Raw genomic sequence first — 19,076 nt, 5'->3', positions numbered from 1 at the left:
TCACAGCCAATGAAGACCAGTGCAGACTCTACTGAACACCTGTTAGCTGTCTGTTTTCCTCTTGCCCCAGATCACACTCAATCCATTTGTGATGTTCCTACTGGCAGGCCTGGAAACCATTAAAAACAGATTTCCAGACTGAGGTCCAAACAAGTAGAGGAAGCATCTCAGGGTGAGTCATAAACACATCCCTGTGCATGGCGCTCACACTCCCTTCAGGTGTCTTTGTTAGACGCCTCATCATACCAAGCACACTCATGACTGGATTCGCATGTCCTCTGGGGTCTTGTAAAATTTACTGTAACTGATTCTGAAATGTCAACTCTTGTCTTGAGATGCTGAGGCCTTCAAAAAAATTACGGTGAAAGACACACACTCACACACTGAAAACAGCGTTGACTTGTATACATTCTCAACTTGGAAACACTGGGTCCAACCTTGCTTCCTCCAGTGTAGTGGGTAGCTAGCTGTTCCAGCTTTGCCCTGGAAGTACTACCCTCATTGAGGTTTCCAGTAACTGTCACACCTACGAGACTGGGCTGAGAGAGGACTCTGAAGACCCGAGATCCGGATGTGCCGGCCTCTCTTGGTTCCTGGATCCTGGACGCTGGAGGTAGACCGAGTAGAGTTCTCCAGAGAACACTGCTGGATTGCACTTCACTTCTCCCAGACCCTGTAACCTATCCCTTTACTTGTGAGTTACCCGCACAAAGTAAACCTCCCTTTTAACTACGTGGAGTGGCCTTAATACTTCCACCAATACTCCAGTCTATGTTCAATTAGTGGGGAAAGAAAGAGGCAAAAGCAGACACAACTGTATGAAACTGTATCTCCCTGTATACATTACCTCATCTCTAGCTGCCTTCAAGCACCTAACACAAAACATGTGCAATGTCTATGGTGGTTCTACTCTATCACTTGGAGAACACTGAAAAGGAAAATGTTCACTACAGACATAATTTTTCCCTATACAGGTAAAGAGGGCTGACTGTACCTAACAGATGGAACAGATGGCCATCTCTGCCCTCCCTTCAGCCCTGTGGTCAGAGCATCCCCAGGAACCTTCCTGCTATGAAGGCTTCTGTCTGGACCCCCACAGCAACAGCTCTAGGATGAAGAATGGGAAAGGAAGTCCACAAAGAGAAGGGTTTTAAAGCCCCCAGTTTGTGTGCTCAGCTGTTGGGAGCAGGGTTTCTTCCAGAACTCCCACGTGCCTGAGAACTAGACCTTCGGAGTCAGCAGATGGCCTGCTCTGTCACGGTAGCCCCTGGGTCATGAGCTTAGCCTGTCTACTGCTGGGCCACCCTGGACACTCCTAAGCTCATCACTTCTTGTCTCAGAGCCTAGAAAGTTCCATAGTTTGATAGCTTTCTGACTAGGAAGCCAAAAATACAACCATCAGCTCCAAAGGAAAAGTCGGTACCTTGACTATTCATCTACACGTGCTTTCCCTGCCTTGAGAGGACATTCACAATTTTCTTTTAATTTCTACCATTTTGTTAAAATATGTGGTTCATTACTGACTATGATCTTTATATCCTTAAGATAGATCTAGAATTCTCTTTGCTAAGCTTAAGATTATCTTCACATACCCTTTGTGATAAAGTATTATAGATATATACAAAGAAATTTTCTGTAGTTATTTCGTAAGCTAAAACAAGTAAATAAGAAAAAAATTATATAAACCAGTATTTGAAATCATGTAAAGAGGGAAAGTAGCTAAAGAAATATACAGTCTCAGACACAGGGGGGAAATGTGAAATATTTTCCTGAGCGATTTTATGAAAATGAAAGCATTGGGATCACGGGGAGTATTAAGTCACTGTGCTCTGGGCACTTTTACTTCATACTCTGTCGCCTTCTCTTCACTGCATCACCACTCCTGAATGTTCAAGCAAACAGCAGCACCCTCTGCCTTCTGGGACCTCAGGATTACCATCAAAACACAAGGAAAAGAAGTCCAACCCAATGCAGGCCTGACTCGCAGCAGCAGAGATAATTGTCGCAGACGTCAACAGGCTCTTGCATTCCAGGGGACTGGCCTACTGAAGCACATAAAGTTTGTGACATAACAATAGGTTGGAAGGTGTGCAGCTGCACTGAAATGCCAGAACTGTTGACTCCAGTAGAGAGTTAGGAAAGAGCAGCAATAAAGTCAGAAGCTGATGTGGATCTCTGAGAGAGTTCTGGTCGCTCAGCCGCATGACTACCCCCAGGGCAAGCTCTTTGGAGAGGAGAATTGATAGAAATTCCAGATAGGACTCTGAGAGCTAGGGTGATAGAGATTTCTAGGGGAAACATGGGAAGGTAAGAAACCTAAGAAGTCACCTTTGCTTGAGAGCCTCAGCCCCTAAAGGTAGTGGGGAGCCTCGGGACACTACCCTATGCTCTCCTACTTCCAAGAGGGGAGACAAAGGCCTAGCAAACCCAGAAGCCAAAGGATCCAAAAAAATCACAATGACTTGCACTCAGAGAGTCTAGGCCAAAAGGAAAACATGGTGTGATGATACATCACTAAGGAAAATGTCAGTGGATTTACTGAGCCGGAAGACAGATGCTTTCTTCTCATTACTGCTAACACATGGTTCTCCTCTACATCTCACATACAGACCTCCAATAATTAACCCCGACTCCTTTTTAGGCCCAGTTGTTAGTGGATCAGGATTTCATTTCAGAATTACCTGGAGTATTATTTTCATTTTCAAAGTTAAATGTTCTGGAAACTCAAGTTCTTGGTGAATGAAAGTTACATACTTCCTATAGATGTTAACAGAAAGATAAACTAATAATACATAATAGCTACATTATAAAGGATGCTAAAAATCCCGAATATCCTCCTCAGTTAGGATGGGTCACTCTAAAGACTTGCTTAAGAAATAAGCTCAGGGACTGGAGAAATGGCTCAGGAATCAAGAGCACACACTGCTCTTGCAGAGGACACAGGTGTGATTCTCAGCACCCACATCAGGTAGCTCACAACTACCTGTAAATCCAGCTCTAGGGGATCTGATGCCTCCGACCTCTGTGGGCCCAGGGACTCAAGTGCACATCCCATACATATACACATAACCAAAAATAAATTTTAGGGGGTTTTTTCAAGACAGAGTTTCTTTGTGTAGCTTTGGAGCCTAACCTGGAACTCGTGCTGTAGAGCAGGCTGACCATGAACTCACAGAGATCCACCTGCCTCTGCCTCTGCCTCCCGAGTGCCGGGATTGAAGACGTGCACCACCACCGCCCAGCTTCACCCAAAAATAAGTTTTTAAAAAAAGAAAAGAAGCTTGATAAAATTTTAAGTACTCATTTCAGCCATTGCAAGGTAATTGTTTTAAATAGTCAAGTCATTATCAATATGAAGCAATTCTCTTCAGAAATGGATACATGGAAAGTAGGAGAAATGAAAAATAACAAAGACCTTGGTAGAGCAGGTTTATTTCTAAATTAAATTGGGGTGGGATGTCAACGATGACTCTGAGTCAAAAGACCTAGGAGAAAACTGTTGCCGTTGCCTACTAGGAAGAAAACTGAAGGAATCCGTTTGGCTAGCAAAGACATTCAGTTTGAGCCTCCAGACATTCAAGTGGGAGAGTTAAATATGAAATTCAATGAACATCTGGCTGGCAACATGGAAGAAGAATGATTGGCACACTGATGGCTTTGACCTCTAAGCTCAAAGTCTTCAAGAGGATTAGAACAGTTCCTCACGTTGACAAATACTATATCTACAGATTCAGGTAGAGCTGGTTGACAATATTTAAAATAAAGACCAAAAACGACAACACCTGTACCTTAGTCAAGTGTGGCAGCACACATCTGCAAACCTCAACCCTGAGGAAGCTAAAATAAAAGAATTATGAATCCTATGCCAACCTGAGCTATACAAAAATAAAATAAAAATAAGATATCCAACCAGCAAGATGGTTCAGTGGGTAGGGTGCTTATCAACAAGATTAACAACTTGAGTTCAATACTTGGGACCCACATGGTGTAAGGAAACAACTCTCAAAGTTGTTCTCTGACCTCCATACACTGTGGCATACATGCATGCATGCAAAAAAATAAAATAATAAAAGTAAGCTACCTATTTTAACATATATATTCTTCATTTTCCCCTAAATTATCCAGTATAGCAACAAAATAAAGTATTTACATTGTATTAGCTGTTATAATAATTTAAATATGTGGGAGATTTATATACATGCTACATCATTGGGCAGTAGGGACTTGAGCATCCTTGATTTTTTATATCCTCAGGCCCCAGTACAGTATCCTTCACAGACACTGAGGGACTACTACTCTATTTACAAAAGAGAATTCTAGGAAATGAAACCTAGGATTCCCACAGATAGAAGGTCCAGATAGTGAAAAGGAACACAGAGGCTTGTTTGAGGTAAGAGTAAGACCCAAAAGGCAGATAATCCTGGAAACAGGAAAGAGGGGAAAAAACTGGAACACACCTCCGAACTCAGCTTGCTCCATCTGCATTCCTCACCAAGTTTAGAGGTCACCTTGCTAAATAATATATTGTCAGGCTCACTCTGGCTTAACTGCAGAAAATGCCTCTGACGTGTGGGTGCCAATGGTGACAGTTGCCTAAGCTGGCTTTCAGGAATCCAGAGGCTGCTGTGTGTAGAGCTCGAATCAGGGTTAATTACCAACCTCTTCACGTGGGTCTGCACAAGGACATGGTGGGTGATCTCTGCACGTCAAAGCAAATGCCACATGCAAATCTTGGTATTACCACCACTCTCTGAACCTGGGAAAACCTAGGAGGTCTATCCGCACCCATTTATGGAACTTAATTCACTTTCTCCTACTTTTAAGAAAAAAAACAGGCCCAGATGGGTTTTCAGTAGAATGCTGCCAGACTTTCAAAGAATAACTATAATCAATACTTCTTAAATTATTCCAAAGTATAGAAACAGAAAAGGTACTTCCAAACTCCTTCAATGAAGCCAGTATTACTTTTTTTTCCGTTTTTTTTTTTTTTTTGGTTTGTTTGTTTGTTTGTTTGTTTGTTTGTTTGTTTGTTTGTTTTGAGACAGAGTTTCTCTATGTAGCCTTGGCTGTCCTGGAACTCACTCTATAAACCTGGCTGGCTTCGAACTCACAGAGATCCACCTGCCTCTGCCTCCTAAATGCTGGAATTAAAGGCGTGTGCCACCACCATCCAGTGAAGCCAGTATTACTTTAATGCTAAAAACAGATAAAGACACAACAAAACAAAGATACTACAGGCCAATATTCCTGGTGAAATAGATGTAAAATCCTCAATAAAAACTGAATACAGCTATGTACCAAACAGATTATCCACCACAATCAAGTTGGCTTTATCCCAGCGATGCAGAAATGGCTCAATAATCTTAAGTCAATAAATGTGATAAATCATATATGTGGACTTAAAGACAAAAATCATATGATTATCTCAATAGATGCAGAAAAAAACACTTTGATAAAACCCAGCCTACCTTCATAACAAAAGTTCTAGAGAGAAAAGAACTAGAGGGAACGTTCGCCAACATAATAAAGGCTAACTATGATAACCCACAGCCAACATCATCCTGAGTGGAAAACACTTGAAGCAATTCCTTCATGAGACAGGGCTGGCCCCTGTATCCACTCCCTTTCAATACAGTGTTTTAAAATCCAGCTAGAGCAACAAGACAAGAGAAGGAACTTAAATGGATACTTAATGGGGAAAGAAGTCAAGTGTTCCTAGTTGCAGATGATATGATATTATGAATAAAAGATATCAAAGATTCCACCAGAAAAATTCTCAAAATGGTCAATATTTCCAGCAAAGCGGCACAACACCAAATCAACTTACAGATTCAGTAGCCTTTCTACATACCAATAATAAACATGCTGAAAAAGAGGTCACAGAAATACAAAAGCCTCAAAAATTCTGGGAATAAACTTAGCCAAGGAGATGGAAAAATCTCTATAATGGAAACTTAAAAATTGTAAAGAGAGGCAGGAGAGATGGTTCAGTGGTTAAGAGCACTGGCTGCTGTTCCAGAGGACCCAGGTTTGATTCCCAGTACCCACATGACAGCTTACAGCCATCCACAACTCCAGTTACAGGAAATCTGATGCCCTCTTGTGCCCTCTGCAGACATCAGGTACATACATGATGCCCATAAATGCACATAGGTAAAACACTCACACATGTTAAACAAACAAATGTATAAATAAAATTTCTGGAGAAAGAAAATGAGGAAAACACTCGAAGACTGAAGTGCTCAAGACTTGGTAGAATTAATATTAGGTTATGAACATCCCACCAAAAGCAATTTATAGATTCAGTTCAATCCCAACCAAAATCTCCATGACATTCTTCACAGATGTAGAAAAAAAGGACCCTAAAATTCATAGAGAAGCAATAAAGACCCCAGAGAGTCAACACAATCCTGAGCAAAAGAACAGCAATAGAAAGACTACTGTTCCAGATCTCAAGTTAATTATAGAGCTGTAGTAATAAAAACAGCATAATATTGGCACAAAAACAAACATGAAGATCAGTGGAACAAAATAGAAGACCTACATACCAGTGTACGTAATTACAGCCATCTCAGATTTGAAAAAGACACGCAAAATACACTAGAGGAAAGACAGCATCTTCAGCAAATGGTCACATGGAGAAAAATGAAATTAAACATGTAACTGTTACCCTGTATAAAAATCAATTCCAAATGGACCAAAGACTTCAATATGAAACCTGAAATCCCAAAACTGCCAGAACTATTCTACAACATACAGGTTCAGGAAAGGACTTTCTGAGCAGGACTCCAATCACCCAGAAATTTAGGCCAACAATTAACAAAGGGGAACTCATAAAACTAACAAACTCTGTACAACAAAGGAAACAATTGATCAAGTGAGGAGTAGGAGAGTATGTGTGTGGAAACTATACAACTGAGAGAGGATTAGTATCCAGAATATGCAAAGAACTAAAAAAACAAAGAATCAAGAAAACAAATGACAATTTTGAAATTTAAAAAAATGAGTTATAGAACTGAACAGAGGATTCTCTGAGGGAAAAAATTAGGAAATGGTCAATAAGACAAAAACGACAGCCTACAGAATGGGAAAAAATCTTCACCAACCCCACATCTGACAGAGGGTTGATATCCAGAATATATAAAGAATTCAAGAAATTAGGCATCAAAATACCCAACAGTCCAATTAAAAAATGGGCTATAGAACTAAACAGAGAATTCTCAACAGAAGAAGCTCAAATGGCTGGAAGACATTTTAAAAATTGCTCAACATCCTTAATCATCAGGGAAATGCAAATCAAAATGACTCTGAGATAATATCTTACACCCGTCAGAATGGCTAAGATAAAAAACACTGAAGACAGCTTATGTTGGAGAGGATGTGGAGGAAGGGAAACTCTCCTCCACTGTTCGTGGGAATGCAAGCTTGTACAGCCACTTTGGAAATCAATATGGTACTTTCTTAGAAAACTGGGAATCAATCTCCCTCAAGACCCAGCTATACCATTCTTGGGCATATACCCAAGGAATGCTCAATCATACTACAAGAACACATGCTCAACTATGTTCATAGCAGCATTGTTTGTAATAGCCACAACCTGGAAACAACCTAGATGCCCTTTAACTGAAGAATGGATAAAGAAAATGTGGTACATATACACAATGGAGTACTACTCAGCAGAGAAAAACAATGACATCATGAGGTTTGCAGGCAAATGGATGGAACTAGAAAAAATCATTCTGAGTGAGGTAACCCAAACTCAGAAAGACAAACATGGCATGTACTCACTCATAAGTGGATACTAGAAGTAAAGTAAAGGATAACCAGACTGCAACTCACAACTCCAGGGAGGCTACCTAGTAAAGAGGACCCTGAGAAAGATACAGGGATTGCCCAATGACAGAAATGGATGAGATCTACATGAGCAAACTGGGGGTAGGGGGTTGGGGCTAATGGAGGGCAAGGGTCGGGGAAAAGAGAGCTCAGGGGAGCGGGAGGTCCCAGCTGGATCAGGAGCAGAGTGGGAGAATGGGGAGGAAGATACAATGATGAATGAAGACCCCAGGGGAATAGGAAGAAGCAGAGTGCTAGAGAGGTCCCCAGAAATCCACAAAGATACCTCCACTGTAGACTACTGGCAATGGTCGAGAGAGTGCCTGAGCTGACCTGCTCTGGTGATCGGATGGCCGAACACCCTGGCTGTCATGATAGAACTCTCATCCATTGACTGGTGGAAGCAAATGCAGAGATCCACAGCCAAGCCCCAAGTGGAGCTCCGGGAGCACAATCGACAAGAGAGAAGAGGGATTGTATGAGCAAGAGATATTGAGACCATGATTGGAAAAAGCACAGGGACAAATAGACAAACTAGTGGAAAGGCATGAACTGTGAGCCAATGGCTGAGGAGCCCCCGTGGAACTGGATCAGGCCCTCTGGATAAGTGAGACAGTTGATTAGCCTGAACCGTTTGGGAGGCCCCCAGGCAGTGGAGCCAGGACCTGTCCTTGGTGCATGGGTTGGCTTTTTGGAACCTGGGGCTTATGCTGGGAGTAGGGAGGAGGGGTCTGGACCTGCCTCAGCTATCAGCTGAGAGTCTATCAGGCTGGGCTGACTCCCCAGGGGAGACCTTGCCTTGGAGGAGGTAGGAATGGGGAGTAGATTGGGGGGGAAGGCTGGGGAATGGGAGGAGGGAGGACGGGGGAATCTGTGCCTGATATGTGAAGTCAAGTTAATTATAAAATAAAAATATATTTTAAAAAAAGAAATATTGGGGAAAGTGTTCAATATCCTTAGCAATAATGGAAATGAAAATCAAAGCTATTTTGAAATTTCAGCTTACCCCAGTCAGAATGGCTAAGATTAAGAAAACCACTGACAACCGATGCTGAACAGGATGTGGGGAATGGGGAGCCTCATTCAGGGTTGGTGTGATTGCAGAATGGTGCAGCCACTCTGTAAATCAGTGTGGATAAGTCTCAAACAGTTAAAAGCAGATCTACCGTGTGCTTTTGACTCTGAGCTGTATGACTCCTTGGCATATACCCAATGACCTCTGTATCCTACTTTAGAGATACCTGCTCAGCCATGTTCATTGATGCTCAATTCACAATATCTAGGAAATGGGGGGGGGGAGAACGCCCTTCAATTAATAAACAGAAAATGAAAATATGGTACAGCCGGGCGGTGGTGGCGCACGCCTTTAATCCCAGCACTCGGGAGGCAGAGCCAGGCGGATCTCTGTGAGTTCGAGGCCAGCCTGGACTACCAAGTGAGTCCCAGGAAAGGCGCAAAGCTACACAGAGAAACCCTGTCTCGAAAAACCAAAAAAAAAAAAAAAGAAAGAAAATATGGTACAGATACACAATAGAATTTCAGTGCCTGTAAAGAAAAATGAAATCATGAAATTTTCAGGTGAATAGATAGAACTGGAAAATATCCTAATGAAGTAACCCAGACCCAGAAACGCAAAAGCCTCATGTTCTTTCTCATTTGTAGATCTAGCACTGAATCTTTAAATTTGAGTATAGGACCTGAAATAACCACAGAAGCCAAGAAAACAAGAAAGGAACTGGGGCTGGGGCTGGGCTCCGTCAGGGGGTCAGCGGGGCTCAGGTACTACGGAGGGGAAAGGGAAACGGATGACGGTAACTGGGGAGGAGCAGGGAGGATCATACAGACGGAAGGGGTGGGGGGAGGGAGAACTAGCATTAGAAATGTTTGAAGAAGCCAAAGGGCAACGTAATTCTAAAGCTTAATTAAAATGCCTGTATTGGATATATTTTAAATGGAGCTTTGCTACGTGGGATAGTAATGCTCCCCATCAGAGGCATAGGCTGTCTAACAAATAGCTCACCGCCAGGCATGGGAAACCTCCCTTCAAGATGTTGATTATGGGAGCCCAAGAGACTCCCAAAACAATATAGGCTATTGTTGTTGCCCCTGTTTGCCTCCCAGAACTTGAAGATAAGTCGATTGCTGAAGAGACACCATGCACTTCAAACACAGGACTAGAAGATGCCATGTACTTTAGAAACAGGGCATGGAGAATCCAAACTGGATCTGACCTCCAAGTCTTGTCCCTGAGGATTAGCCTTCATATAGGAGAAGGTGCTGTGCAAGTTTCCAAGGGGGGAAAGCAAGCAATAGTCCTACCTAGCTGTGTTGCCTATGAACCACAGTGATCAGCAAGTCAAGACATTTTTACAGGTGCAATGGTAGCACTTATATCCTGGTGTTAGTGGCACTCATATCCTGGTGTTAGTGGCACTCATATCCTGGTGTTAGTGGCACTCATATCCTGGTGTTAGTGGCACTCATATCCTGGTGTTAGTGGCACTCACATCTTGGTGTTAGTGGCACTCACATCTTGGTGTTAGTGGCACTCACATCTTGGTGTTAGTGGCACTCACATCCTGGTGTTAGTGGCACTCACATCCTGGTGTTAGTGGCACTCACATCCTGGTGTTAGTGGCACTCACATCCTGGTGTTAGTGGCACTTATATCCTCTTGTTAACTATCAGCTGTCTAGTTAGACTTAAGGCATTCTCAACAGGAATGAAATCATGCCTAGTACTATAAACCTAGCCAACTAACAACCTGGAGAGAATCCACTACCACCATGTTACTAAATCAATATAGTTCCTTACTGCATTCTAAATACTTATCCTTATACCCACAGATAATTATAGCTCTCACACCTTATCAAAATAACTTTTCTTTATGACAAATGAAGACCATCACATAAAACCACAAATAGTCAAAAGCAGGATGGTACCCAGCCCCAATGGGTACATCTACAACACAATTTCTTCACCTAAGGCCTAGGGAACATCACTTAAGAAGAGCCAGAAAGGTCTTAAGAGCCAAAGGACCAGGGAATCTGCTGTAAAATGGTGTCTTAGAAATGACAGAGAAGCTTCATCCTCAGCATTATGGCTGACTAAACAAGACCTAAACAAAACACCAACAGACATGATAACGCAGAAGAGGGACATCTCATGGGTTTCCACCCCTAAACAAAGAACTACAGGCCACTAAAGAATGCTGGGAGCAAGAGAAATGGTCTTCCCCAGGGTTGAGTCCCATAATTGGTTATCCAATACCAATTGGTCAGGCCTGAAGTCACATTACATACAGGTAACACTAAAAAGACAGAGAAAGGCATATTTATTTATGTAACAATAACAAAGGAAAAGATGCCATGAATTTGAGACGGGGCATGGTTGATGGGAAGGAAGGGCACATGAGAGGGGTTGAAGGGAGGAAAGGGAAGGGAGAAATAATGTAATTACATTTTAATTTTAAAATAGTCTGTCAATATTTGTTAAACAAACAAAAACATAAAGTATAAGACACTTTAGCAGCTTAATTACCAAGCATGAGTTTATACATTACCCAGCAATGAACCATACACTTCCTATTCATTGTAAATCAAATCTCAACACATGTCAAAGAATGCATGTTCTATTTGTCAATTCTTTCACAACACCAAAAGATATTAAAATGAATAACAAAGGAATCCTAACCAAAAAAGCAAGAGGCACTTATTTAGAAATTAAAGCCATGCTTCCAAAGAATTTATGAGTAAAAAAATATGACAGAAATTAGAAGACAGGGAAATGGAAAGAAAATGAAAATGCACACATTGAAATGTGGGATGGGACTAAATTTTACAGGCATATTTTCTGCTTTAAATGCCTATATTATTGGAGAGGGCTGAAAATGGGCAGTGTATCCAAATTCAGAGGTAATAAAAAGTGAAATCAAATATAAGGAAGGCAAAAATAAGGAACAGAAAAAATCCAATAATGAAATTCATGAAACAGAAAACATACAATGGATATTAACAAAGCCAAAATGCTGGGTCTTGGAAAAAACTAATTAAATAAACAATCTCAGGAATGGAATAATGACTCAGTGGTTAAGGGCACTTGTTCCACAATCATGAATTTGGCTCCCAAAACCCACATAGCAAGCAGAGTGTATTAGTTACTTGTCTGTTACTATGATAAAACACCATTACCAGAATGACTTATGGAAGAAACAATTTGCTTTAGCTGATGATTCCAGAGAGAGAGAATCCATAATAGTGGGAGGAGACAGCAGGAAGCTGAGGGATCACATTAACCATGAACATGAAGCCGAGAGGGTGAACTGGAAGTGGGTGAAGAGAATATAAAGTTTCAGAGTCCATCCCCAGTGACATACTTCCTTCAGCAAGGTTCCACATCTTGGAAGTTCCATAGCCTTCCCAAACAGCACCATCAAAGACCAAGTATTTAAATACAGGAGCCTATAGGGGACATTTCTCATTCAAACTACCACATTTGGCCCTTAAGCTCCATAGGCTCGTGGCCATAAAATAACCCAAAAATCATTTAACCCAACTTTGAAAGCCTACATAGTCTTTAACAGTCTCAACACTGTTCAAAAGTCCAAATTCCACTCTCTTCTAAGACTCAAGGCATCTCTAAACTATAAACTCTTGTCCAATCAAAGACAAATTACATGTTTCCATCATATTATGACAAGAATATACATTTCCATTCCAAAAGGGAAGCATGGGGGCACAGTGAAGAAATACTGCCATAAAGCAAGACAAAAATCCAGCTGAGTAAACCCAACATCCTATAGCTCCACATGCGGTGTCTGGAGCTTTAGTTTGAAAGGACTTTGGTGGCTCAGCTCCTCCAGCTCTGCTGCCTGCAATATACATCTTTCCCTTGAACTGGTTCCCCTCCCTGTGTACAATTCTCCTTTAAAGCTGTCTCGTAGCTCTGGCATATCTAGCGTCATGGGGGAGGGGGGTGGCAATACAAGCCAGGCTTCACTTTCACAACTTCACACATGGTCTCTCACAGCATCCTTGCAGGGATTTTCCTGTTACACATGGCTTGGCCTCAGCAGCTCTCTGAAACCATGGATGCAGAACCAAGGACCCCTTCACTTTTGATTAGCTGAGTGGGGTCTTGCCCAGAGGGCCCCTTTGTCTCGTGCCACTCAAAGCAGGAAACCTCTCCTCAGTGATGCTCATCTCCTTAACAATTATAATTTCTCTTTCAGTATATCTTTTGGCTGTAACATAAGCTTCCTAGTGCTTTTTTTTCTCTCCAAACTGTGCATTTTATATTTCTTGCTCTTTATCATTGTAGTCAAGCATAAGAGTAATCACTTATAACTATTCCAAAGTCTCAATGTTACTGTCTTGAAATTTTCTCTGCTAAAGAAATTAGTTCATCTTTTTTTTTAATTGAGCCTTAGGCAAGTTCTTAGGACAAGGGCAGAAGGCAGTCAGATTCTTTGCCAAAACAATACAAGAATGGTCTGTATGCAGTTGCCAGTAGAGAACTTGTTCCCTCAGAAACCTCTGAAGCCCAGCCTCCACACTGCTCTCAACACTACTGTCCCCAGGCTTCTGGCTGGGCAGTGTGCTAAGCACTGCTTAGAGGACAACAGGGTTTCAAACCAGAAAAAAAAAAAAAAAGTTGGGGCCAGAGGGAAGACTCACCTGGTAAAAGTTCCAAAGTGCTTGATGCACAAGCCTGGTGATCTGAGTTTAGTCCCTAGATCTCATAGTGGAAGGGGAAAACCAACTCCACAAAGCTGTCCTCTTATCTCCACACTCCATGAGGCACATATAGGCCCATGCTCACAGGTGTGTGAGCATACACACACACACACACACACACACACACACACACACACACACACACAAATACACACATACAAGTGTGTGTATAATAATTTTAATAATTTTTTCATTAAAAAAATTAAATCAGCAAAAAGACACGTATCTTATTCACCACTATACTAGAGGGTCTCACCAGTACAGTAAGAGAATAAAACAGACAGTGTTTCAAATGTATTTAAAAAAAATGCCACTGTCTTTCTCTTTAATAATAACCACAGAATGTGTGATACAGAGGGCACACAATGTGTGATATGTATTAATGTGCAGCAAAAGTGTTGAATACTTGATAACTGAAAAGGTTCACAGCATGCTATTCACACAACAGCAACAGTAAGGATACTTTTTATTCCATCTAGCTAGTTAGGGGGCACACACATGCTATGGAGCAGGTGTGGAGGTATGAGGACAACTGGCAGGAGCTGACTCTCTCCTTCTACCATGCCAGTCTTAAGGACTGAATTCAGGTCATCAGGTTTAATATCAAACATCTTTACCTACTGTATTAGTCAGGGTTGTCTAAAGTAACAGAACTTATAGGATGAATCTTTCCATATACATTGAAAGAGCAATTATTAGAATGACTTACAGTCTGTGGTCCAGCTAATCTAACAATGAATTCCTATGAATGGAAGTTCCAAGAATCCAGTAGTTGTTCAGTCCACCAGGCTAGATGTCTCAGCAGGCCTTTAGTATACTCCAGAATTCCAAAGATGTAGTCTCTAATGCCAGTGAAGGAATGGACTTGCTAGCAGGCAAAAACAAAAACTTCCTTCTTCCATATCCTTATATAGGCTTCCAATAAAAGGCATGGCCAAGATTAGAGGCAGGTCCTCCCACCTCAAAGATCCATATTAATAATGTGTCTTCCCATCTCTAAGATCCAGATTAGAAGTGGATCTTCCCACTTCAAATTAAGCAAAAATCCCTCACAGGTATGCCCTATTTTTGGATTTTAGTTAATTTAAGATGTAGTCAAGTTGAAAACCAAAAATAGCCATCACACATACTGAGCCATATCATCATGCCAAGAATAATTTTAAATTATACTATTTATAACAGCAAAAATCGGGGAAAAAGGAAAATGGAATAGGAGAGGCAGTGAATGCCTCAAAGGCAAGACACTCAAGGGAGTGATAGCCTGAGTTGTAAAAATAAAAGTCTGTGGTCAAGGGAGATGGTTGAGTCATATTTCAGAGGGAAAGTCACCCCAAGAGATGACGAAGGTTAGAGATGGAATAGAAACAGGTGTCTGATGGGAGACAGAGTCACCAGCAACTTTCCAGCTTCCTTGAATAATCAAACAGCTGCCTCTGGCTGTAATAGTAGGGAACAGTCTGTGAAGTTTGTCAAGTGCTTGTTTCTGTATATCTTCATTTACATCAATAAATGCAGGAACACTGCTCTTATGTCCATTTCACCCACTAACCCATCCAATGTCAAAAATAACAAGTAAAAAACTCATTTAATCTGGCTAACTCCACACACACACCAGCTTAGCCATGCAGCTTGCTGTCATGTCACTGCTTCCCATTATGGCTGGTGAGAACTGTGGGTCCCTGATGCTGCTCACCCATAAGAGAAGAAAGCATACCTCGCACCGCTAGCCTGGGGAAAGGGTGAGATCCAAACATCACAGTACGCTGGCTTCTAGAGAATGCTTAAGTTTATCATTGTGCAATTGTAGTGGATATCTGTCCTACCTATGACCTTGAAGTACCTGCCCCTGAGGAGTGGCCTCAGGACTACCCTTAAGACCTGAGATGCACTAACTCCGGTCTCTTCTCTCCCTCATGGGCTTGGACGGACTCAGGCAGAAGAACAGCGTGGGACTGTACCTCAGCCTTCCAGGACCCCATGATAAATCTCCTGTTCTGTAGTAGTCTTCCTTCCTAATAAATTCCTTTACCCTTTAAGTAGACTTCGTGGATTTCTTGTAATATCTGGTGCCCAACATGGGGCCCAACGCCAGTGAAGGAATGGACTTGCTAGCAGGCAAAAACAAAAACTCCCTTCTTCCATGTCCTTATATAGGCTTCCAATAAAAAGGTACGGCCAAGATTAGAGGCAGGTCCTCCCGCCTCAAAGATCCATATTAATAATGTGTCTTCCCATCTCCAAGATACAGATTAGAAGTGGATCTTCCCACTTCAAATTAAGCAAAAATCATACAGTCAAAAAGTCATTGATTGATCTGCTGTAAGGCAGGACTGTCTGCATTTTGTTATGTTATAGCCTGGCTTGAGAGAGTCATAGGTGGAGTATGTAAGGGAAGCTGAACTGCCTTGTATTAGTCAGCATTCCACCATTGCAACCAAGACATAACATAATTAACTTAAAAAGCAGAAAGATTTGCTTTGGCTCGCAGTTGAGGAGGTTTCAGTCCACAGTCAGTTAGTTGCCTTGGGGCTTATGGCACAGCCATGGTGGAGAAAGTATACAGAACAAAGCTGCACAGCTAGTCAGTTTATGGTTAATTGGGGGGGTCAAGGTGGGGAGACAGACAGACAGATGAGATAGCCAAAGAGACAGAGACAGAGAGAGAGAATATGAATCAGGATCCTTTTAAGAACATACCCCAGTAACTTAAGATCTTCCACCCAGTTCCACCTCTTAAAAGTCACACTGCTTGGGTTGGGGATTTAGCTCAGTGGTAGAGTGCTTGCCTAGCAAGTGCAAGGCCCTGGGTTCGGTCCTCAGCTCCGGGGGGGGGGGGGGGGAGGGGGGGTGTCACACTCCTCCCAAGCTGGGACCGAGCTGGGGACTGAGCCCTTAACATAGGCCTTTAGGAACATAACAGACGCAAAACACAGCTATCTACTTCTGCTATCCACCTCTGTTGCGGAATATTTGATCACACTGTGTGTAAGGCACCTTCTCATTGGTTTAATAAAGAGTTTAATGGCCAATAACCAGGCAGGAGAGAATAAGTAGGACTTCCAGGGAGAGAGAGGAACTAGAGATGAATCTAGGCATGCAAGAGACACCAGTGAGACCCTGAGGAAGTGGGATGTATATTATGGAGGATAGATAACTAACCACATGGCAGAATGTAGATTAATAGAAACAGGTTAATTTAATTTATAAGAGCTAGTTGGGAACAAGCCTAAGCTAAAGGCCAAGCTTTCATGATTAATAAGAAGTCTCCATGTCATTATTGGGGAGCTGGCGGTCCCAAAGAAAGTCCAAGGAGAAAGTCTGGCTACACACCTCCTAGATACAACTCCCAGAATAGAGCTAAAATTCAGAAACACTTAATTTTGAATTCACAATTCTTAAATTTTTCTTTCTCCATTTATTTATTTATTTTGTGTATTTGGAAGGGGAGGGTACAGAGGTTGGAAGATACCTTTTTGGAGTTATCTCTCTCCTACCATACAAGTTCCAGGGATCAAAACTAAGTCATCCGGCTTAGTGGCAAACCCCTTTACCTACTGAGTCATCTCGTCTGCCCCAAACTTACCACCTATAAAACAAGCAACTGTTTAAGCTACAAACATGCAGATGTTGTGTCTGTGTCTGTGTGCATTGATGAAATGTCTTGACTCACATTTACAAAATTGCTGTTTTGTAGTCAAATAAGTCATCGTTGGTATGTTAATGGGACAAAAGATAGTGTTCTCTGGATCTGGTATCAGGAAAATCACTGACCATGCCCAAGAGGTTGGTTTAAAATGTAAAAAGGGCCAGGAGGTTATGAGTCGCTTTGTGTTTTCACAAAGAAAGCAGAAGCAGGCACATCTAACTGCATGTGGTACTCTGCTGTGGTTGCCCAGACGACTCCCTTAACTATGTCAGGAAGCCGTGGGGTGAAATAGCCCGCTTTTGACTTCTTCAGCGGAGCTGGATAGGTATTACCTCCTGGCTGATGAGCGAGGATCGGCTTGATGACCAAACACAGCCTCCCTGTTGGTGTGCAGCTGATGCACACTCTGTACTGAGCAATCACTAACTGGCACGGATTCTAATTTCAGTGCCACGATGTAGGCCTTGGTTCTCTATTAAAATTGGAAGTGTTAATTTACCAGTAATCACTCCGCCTTCTCCCATCGCCTCGCTGGAGAGGACAGGCCCTTACTGCAGGGATAAAACGGAGTAAGGCGTTTAGTGCGAGGCCGTGATTTTAGACCCCCAACTGCTTTACTGCTTGTGTAACTAAAAATAAGATAATGTGACGCTGGGTAACCACGGCTTTTGTAGGCACTCACATTTTACAAATCGCTGCACAGTATGCAAACCATTATATTTTTAAATGCTTAAACCCAGCTGAGGAGCCTAACACTTCCATTATTAAAGGAGAGCCTGCTAGCCAGTGAAGTGGGACGCCTGTTGGACAGGGACGCTGGTGAGCTGAGTTTACCTTCCCTGTGTCCCCATAGCCCTCCTGGGAGCCTTCATTCCCAGCCTGCAGTGATGCAGAGCAGGATCTGTAGAGGTTAGCGGGTTTGTTTTTCAATTTGACTTGATCTGTAAACCCACTGCTTATTCAAATAATGCAAACCAGAGAATTGAGCACCGAGTGAGCACAGTGGCAAGAAACACCACGCTTCTCTAAACAGGCTTGTATTAAAAGCGAAGGGTCAGAGGAAAGAACCTGGCTGGTTCACGTCATGCAAACACATAAAAGTGCTGTGATATTTATACTTCTATGATCTAATCAGAAACCCCAAGCACAGTGTCTTTCACTGAATACCTCTCTTGCATGAAAACAACTTTTGTAAACACTTGGAGCCACCCTACGCTGGAGTTTAACAACACGCACACCTTCAGAGAGGCCAGGCATTCAGGACAGGTACTCCCTTATCTACTGCTCTGTGTTGACACAAATCCTGGCAGAGAGTTGTCAGGACCCTGAATGGTACCTGAAACCATTTCCAAGGTTCTTAAGGTTATTTGGATTTTTTTTTCAGAGCTGTTGTAGTTTGTAATTTCCCAAATACCATCTCTCACAGTAACCACAGCTTTATATAAAGGCATTGAGCTGGGCGTGGTGGCACACGCCTTTAATCCCAACACTTGGGAGGCAGAGGCCACCCTGGTCTACAGAGTGAGTTCCAGGACAGTCAGGATAACACAGAAAAACTCTGTCTTGAAAAACCAAAGCATTAAAATAAAATAGAGACATCTAAAGGTCATAGAAAGGTAGCCAAACAGTCATCCTTGGGCAGGAAAGATGGTATTTTGGTTTCCCTAAGTGTCCTGGGAAACTAAGTGATTTCAGTGTCAATCAATCAAGAGCAGTCAAAGGCTGGCATAGCGGACTGCTGGCCACCAGCAGGACATGAGTGTCCACTCACCATTCACCACTGCTAGACACCCGTTTGTCCACACACACACTGAATCAAGCAAGCAGTGGAGAAGCCGGACACACAATACACAAAGGGAAGC

The sequence above is a fragment of the Peromyscus eremicus genome, chromosome 5 (genome assembly GCF_949786415.1).
Source record: "Peromyscus eremicus chromosome 5, PerEre_H2_v1, whole genome shotgun sequence".
NCBI classification, from domain to species: domain Eukaryota; kingdom Metazoa; phylum Chordata; class Mammalia; order Rodentia; family Cricetidae; genus Peromyscus; species Peromyscus eremicus.
This window is presented reverse-complemented; position numbering follows the sequence as displayed.